The sequence below is a fragment of the Girardinichthys multiradiatus genome, chromosome 9, assembly GCF_021462225.1.
Source record: "Girardinichthys multiradiatus isolate DD_20200921_A chromosome 9, DD_fGirMul_XY1, whole genome shotgun sequence".
NCBI lineage: Eukaryota > Metazoa > Chordata > Actinopteri > Cyprinodontiformes > Goodeidae > Girardinichthys > Girardinichthys multiradiatus.
Genome location: NC_061802.1, coordinates 23,675,978 through 23,683,016, shown reverse-complemented (window position 1 = coordinate 23,683,016; position 7,039 = coordinate 23,675,978). Strand labels below are relative to the sequence as shown.

At 40.5% G+C, this 7,039-nt stretch overlaps 1 long non-coding RNA gene across 1 annotated transcript; it reads left to right on the top strand.

Annotated features, from left to right (window-relative positions):
- Nucleotides 1-387: 387 nt before the first annotated feature.
- Nucleotides 388-6,014, top strand: LOC124873380. Its single transcript, XR_007039508.1, has 3 exons — nucleotides 388-679; nucleotides 2,618-2,716; nucleotides 2,828-6,014. It is a non-coding gene; the product is annotated as an uncharacterized LOC124873380 (long non-coding RNA).
- Nucleotides 6,015-7,039: the final 1,025 nt, after the last annotated feature.

The window sequence follows — 7,039 nt, the reverse complement described above, 5'->3', positions numbered from 1 at the left end:
TAGAAAGGGCCATTTGTGTGCTGAACAGAATGTGAAAGTTGAGAATGCCACACTGGAGGGTACAATTTTTTTTTTTTACAGGTTAACAGTTCAGGGCAATGATGGGCTTGTGCTGTCTGACATGCTTGATAAACAAATCTCTACACTTGCTGTGCTGTCTGCAGCTGGATATTCTCTAAAATGTAAATTTCTTAAAAAAATAGTATAAAAAATCTCCACCTTTCCTGCTTTACTTTTTACCTTCCCAACTTGATTTTTTTTTTTGCATCAACACTGAAATGTTTTCTTTATCACAGGAGAAGTGAATGTAGGTTTTTTTTGGGGGGGGACAAACAGCTCTGCCTGCTGAGCTGAAACGAACATTCCTGACAAGATTTGGTTGAGGAGAGGATACCGTGCGCTTGTTGCTCTTCTCGGGATTCAGCTACAACCTTATAAAAAAACATTTCACTAAGATGGAAAAGGCAGCAAGCAGAAACAGGCATTTCTTTCTCTTTTACTTCCTCTCCCTGCAAACTTTTCTTTCTTTTCCCACAGTTTTTGTCTCCCCCAGCACCACCTCCTCCTGTTGGAAATTACCTTTAAGACAAAGAGGCTATGTGTTGCGACATGGCATGCTTACTGTACCACGTGCCTGTTGGGATTTTCAGAACACAACCTTCCAGGCATGGCTGCACAGGTAATTAAAACTCTTCTGGATTCTTTCTACATTTCTGCTGGCAAGATTGTTCGGGGCAAGACTTCGGGAGACAAAGGTAGCTCGGCACATTTTATTTTCTGAATCAACATTTGTGGAAACAAGAACAGGAAAAAAAATGAGTGAGACTGGAATATAAATGTTTAACAGTGCTAATGTGAGCAAAAGGAGAGTTCAGGGGGGTGGTGTGTTTGAGGAGAGATAGGCAGCAGCCTGTATAGGAGGCTTTGTGACCTATATTCAGGTAGGGAAAGGGTGATAAACATAAGAAAGAAGGAAGGGGAGAAAGAGAAAATGGGTTTGGGACCCAAAAAAGGCAAAGAAAGGAGAGAAGAAATAAGGGTTGATAGACGAGAATTGCCGAAGAATGAAAGAGGCAGGTGTCTTGACAGTGGCATGCCAGATGACCTTGGGCATGTCATGCTGCCATCTGTTTCCTCTGTCTGGCCTGTCAACATACCTCCGATTCCAGTTAAAACATGACATTCCAGCTTTCCTGCACACTGATGGGCAGCCGTCATCACCCCAATAGAGAGTTCCCAGAAAGTGAGAGATAACAGAAGAATCCAGGGAGGCATCATGAAACTGAGGGAGAGGAGGCAGAGGTACAGCATGGCCAAGTAAAAGGGAGTGACCTTTCCCTCCACCAGCATGTTTTTATGAGCTGATACTGTTATCAATGTATTACTCCCCAGATGGCCACTAGAGCTGCAATACCACCATTGAACTGACAGTCCATCATCATTGGACAAAGAGGGGTGCTAACGCTGACATCCTGTGGGGCACTGAGTTGCATCTGATTGCGCTCACAAATGAGCGCAGCTCTCATAAAATCATGTGGTAACTGCTTAGCGGTGCACAGGGTGAATGCTTTTGTTATCAGCAGCTCGAGTGACACTTGGGGCCGCCTGCTTGCTCTGGTGCCCAGCTCGTGCTTTTCAGATGAAATGTGTTATTGCAACAGGAACAAGTTCAGAAAGATCAAAGCAGGCTAATAATTTTTTTCTTGTTTTTTGCGCAGTGTTTATTGTTTTAAAGACTTTTTTCCAGAAGCCGGAACAATTTTGTCCACTCTATGTCTTTACTGTTCTTTTCAAGCTAAAGCTTTTTTGTGGCAGCTGGAGGGACAAGGTTTGGATGGGTCATTATCTCAGCTGGGCAGCCGGTGTCTAAGACAGAGAACCGCATACAAATATTGATCAATTCTTAGTGGCTCATTGTATCGGTAAAACATTTATGCTGAAACCTGAATATGCAATGCAGCAAATGTGCTTGATGATAAGATAATTTAAGAAAGACTTAATGCCATAAAATGTTCCCTTAGATTTAAGAAATTGCATCTTACATAGATAAGAATATTCAGTATATATAGTTACTTGCAATATTTGGATGCTGAGATGCAATTTTGTTCTTCTTAAATATTATGTGCATTAATTTCTTTTGTTCAGTTTTATTGTTATGATTTCTCCTGCCTTTGAATACCTTTGCACATAGTTTTGAGGATTAAGAGTGAAGGGTACAAGTTTGCAGGAAATGAAAGTAGCTATTAATTTATCACAGAGATGGGGAATTGAGTCAACAGTTAAGTCCCAAAAACAAAAACTTCAGAATTGACTTACAGTTAAAGATTTGACTTGGATTTGAGGTCTGCAACTCAATCCTCACAAAAAATCTTTATCCTATGTAGGCCTTATTTAGACCCATTTACGACTGTATAGGTCAAATAGATTAACGTGGTTCTGTCTGAGTTAGTATAGTGTATAGAAATGTCTGGTGGTCAGGGTAATGCTACACTGTTTTTCATACTTTTCACTCATATTTTCGCATTAAGATGGAGGTCAGTGTAGTATTTTCTCTGTCTTTTCTGCGGAATTAGAAGTGAATTATTTGGTTGTTTTTGTTGCTTGTATGATTACACAGCACTGAATAGTGATGGATAGTTTCTGCAAGGATTCAGAAGCTAAACGGAGAGCACAGAAGATAAAGAAAATACCTCCTATTTTGTCAAGGCCAAATCAGGTAAACAACTCATTCAGCTGTGATCTAGTTAAATCATTATTATCCTTAAAGTATTAATTTCCAGTTGCTCAGAAAACTATCTTTGCTCATTTTCTTTTGCTCCCTTTTCAGCCAAGGTGATATTCTGACATTTTTAAAACAACTTAACAAAAAGCATGTGGGACTGTGCCAATAACCAGGAAAATAATGACACCTGTGATGAAATTCCCAAGCATTTCTGAATGAAATAATTACATTTCAAGTCACAGACCAAGAGGTAGAGTCCCTGGTCCGAATTTCCCTCACGTGACCACAGGCCCTGCAAAACAGCAGAATACTTTCCATGCAGTCCTGACACTCTGGGGATTAGGGAAGGTAATTCTACAAAGACCAGGCCTTGCGCTCTCCTCCTCATCCTTCACTGACTGATATGTAGGGGAAGTGAGACCCTGACCTACTCGTGACTGGCGGAAATTGCTCTGACCTCTCAGCAATTTTGGGAGGAAGCCAGACCTGGCACATTGCTGCACTGGCGCTGTGGCAGTCTCTTCTGACCCCGAGGACCTTTGGCTGGCCCACCCCCTTTAGCCATTTACACTCACACACACACACACACACACACACACACACACACACACACACACACACACACACACACACACACACACACAGCTCCTGCTAGATGGATTGGGTTACCTCTTAGAGGCAATGGCTGCCTCTGTTTTGCATCCTCTCCTCTATTTTGGTCCCGGGAGCCGGGGAGTGCCCCAGTCATTAACACCAGCAGCCCGCCTGTACAGTCAGCTAAAAGGTCTGCATTCATGAGGGACATCCTGCAAACCAGATGTGCTTTTGTGGCAAGAATATGTGTGCATGCAAAGGCCCTGGAATCAAATGCATCCTGGAGCAAAGGATCAAGCCCTGCATGTGTGTGCCCGAGCCCTCAGGGTCCAAGCGGTGCACAGGTCATGAAAGATAAAGTGAAGGTTGTTCAGGGAGGGGGTCTCCCGTATGCAGACACACTTAGTAAAAAAAATAAAAATGCCATTATTGTTTAATATGACAGATAATTGTTCTTGAAACGAACATTTCAGGACCAGATATTTGTAAATGTTTAAGTACACAGATTCTATTCCGACTCTCTAGGGAATTGTCCAAATTGCACACTGTGATCAGTCACTCTTGCAAACTTGTATTAATGTCACCTACTAAAAAAGGTCACTAGAAAGGACTTTAACGAATCAATTAATGACAGGTATGTGGGTTTACTTTTTCAGGACTGACAGTGTGTTTCAAAACTCCAGCAAGTAACACCCCAACATTGACATGATAGCAAAAATGAATATATATATATATATATATATATATATATATATATATACAAATATTTATAGATTTATAAATAAACTTGCCTAACATTAACATAACTGACAGGTAATGCGTGCAACACTGCTCATCTTGGTACAACAGTGTTATACTGGCAAAAACCTGCATTGACATGGTTGTTACTTTGACACTAGCCTTCTACTTATACATTTTTGAAGACCAATTACACTTTGCACATGGCAACAGCATTCCCCTGCAGTAGCACCTCCAGTTGCTTCTACCCCTTTCCAGAGGGACAACATTGGACTTATCCTGGAATAGCAAGCTGGTGCCATCTGTGAGAAGACATGACATATCCCCAGAGAACCCATCCAATAATTCAGAGGAACCAAAGAATCTATTGCTAACATCCTTGGGCAAGACACCCTTGGATGTTCTTTGTCCATACAATGCCGTGTTTATATGCCTTGAACTTAGAGCCACAAACTTTCAGGTATTTTGGAGTGCTTTTACATGACAGAGAAACATAAAGTAGTGCATGGTTTTGAAGTGAAAGGAAGAAGACACATGGTTTTCAAGTAAATTTGTGAAAAAGTGTGGCATGTATTTGTATTCATCCCCACTGAGCCATTACTTTGTTAAAGCAGTTTCGGAGCATTTCTCTACAGTCTTTGCAAATCTAGAGTTAAAACTCTCAGCCCATCCCTCTTTGCAACAATAGCTCAAGCTCAGTCAGATTCAATTGAGAGCATGTGAATAGATTCTCATTTCCAAAAGTTGCCACAGATTCTTAGATTTACGTTTTGACTTTCAGCCATTCTGACTCATGAATGTTTTAAACTAAACCATTCCAGTGTAGATTTGGTGTCTGTTCATGCTGCTGGTGGTGTTGGGTACTCAAGACCGGTTTTGAGACCACATGTTCAAAGTTAATTTTTTGTCAAGGTCAGTAAAGAACACAATTAAAGCATCCTTTTTATGCTGCAAGTTAGTCTGAGATTTTGAATATTATGAATATATTTGAAAATATTTTTGACTCCAAATTTTAAATGCTGCCCCATGTGCCAAGGATAAGATGAGGGAAATGTGTAAACAAGAGGGAAAAACATTTTCCTGTGCAAATATATGGATGTTTTTCTGTCTGTGTTCAAGCTTCCTCTACACCTGTCATCGCCACTCACTCTGCCTGCAGCTAATGCTAAGTCAGTTAATGTTTAGCTGAATGTAGGCACAGTCTGCTTTGTTTGTTCGACTTTTTACCAGCTTGTCAGGTTTATTGGACAAGGGGCATGCAGCTGAGGGCCTGATTACATAGACGTTTGGGTTTACCTAAATGGTTTGGCAGTGCTCCGAACTGAAAAATTTAGGTGCACCAGTGCAACCAGTTAGTCTGAAGCCAACAGCCAATTCAGTCAACTTTCACTATATTCTATTTGTGTGGCAGCCATATTGAATATAAAACTCTGGTTTGAATCATAAAAGCTCCATTTTGGTCTTCTCTGGCCAGCGCACTTTCTTCTATATGTCTGGTGTGACAATTCTTGCTCTCCAAAACTGCTCTTTAGAGAAACTCTCCATCCAGTCTGACTGTCCATAAAGACATGCTGCTGTAATTGTAGGAATGGGTGGTCATATAAACTATTGAAGCAGGGCTGATGAATACATTTCTTTTTGTAAAAAAAGAAAATAATATTCCTTCCACTTTACGATGTGTGCTATTTGTCTTGGTCTATTGAATAAAATGACCATAAAGTTTATGATTGTATATTGACAAAAAGGTGAAAAGTCTAAGAGGTAATACTGCTGTAACGCACTATATTCGGACGGGTTGGAGATGTTTTGGTGCCAAGAAGACTGTCGATATCACTGAGGTAATTTTCACTGGCTAATTTCATACATGGGAATACTGCTGAATGTAAGTTATTAAACACAGCAGGATACTGTGAAATACTTTCAAGATTGCTAATAAAAGAGTTTTAATTTGTGTCTCTAATTCACTTTTTTCCTCACAAAGAAAAAAAATGAAGGTAACAGTGCCAAGAAATGTGTTCAACCCACAGTGAAACAACATGGCAGCAAAAACCAAAACTAAATGAAACTAGATTGAATACATTTCAGAATCGATTATTTTCCTCCATTCAGAGCGCTGCTAACACTGGGCTCAACTTTCCCATTTTGAAGTGGCAATCCATTTTGACTAACTGATATCATGCAGCCTGTCACGTTAGTCTGCTTGAAGCAGCAGGCCTATACCTCATCTCAGCGGCCGCTTGCTCATAGTAGGACAAACGACATTTCCTGCTCATTTAGAAAGAAATAACGGGGCCAGAAACTGCACTGGCAGCCAAAAAGAAACTGCACCCCAGAGCTAGAGAGACACACTGAAGCGAAGACAACAGCTATTGTTTTTTAATTTTTTGTTTTTTAGTATCACTTTAAGAGCTATAAAGACATGCTTATTTTAGGTCTGAAGTTGCTCCCAATACTCCCAGGCTGGCAAACTGTTCTCTACCAACTGGGTAGTCATTTCCACTGGACACCACAAAAAAAAAAAAAACTTGATTGGGGAATTGAAGGCCCCTTAGCCCATTTTAGTGGGTACGGTTACATTTCCATTCTGACTATTCCAATTTTCATGACTTGCACAAGCAAATCCGTATGCCGGAGACAGCTCCATTATTAGTGTGCCTTGCACAGGGCTCAGTGGCAGGATATTGCATAGAGAAGCATATCACAGCTGAGCAATGTGAGTCGAGCAGCTGGGCATGCAGGTATTGTAATTTTAATTCCCTTCTCAATTCCCACGTCCAAATACAGTGGGGCTGTTGTTCTTCTCAAATGAGTCTGACGTAAAATGTCATTGAAAACTGAAATTATGAGAGAACAGAAAAGTGGGTTGTTTGATTTTTTGTGACATTTTACTCAAAGTAGGGAGCCACTCCTGACTCCCACTGTTAATGTTTTACCCTCTTTTTATTATATTGTTGACCATATTACATACTAGCATTAGGTTTAAGA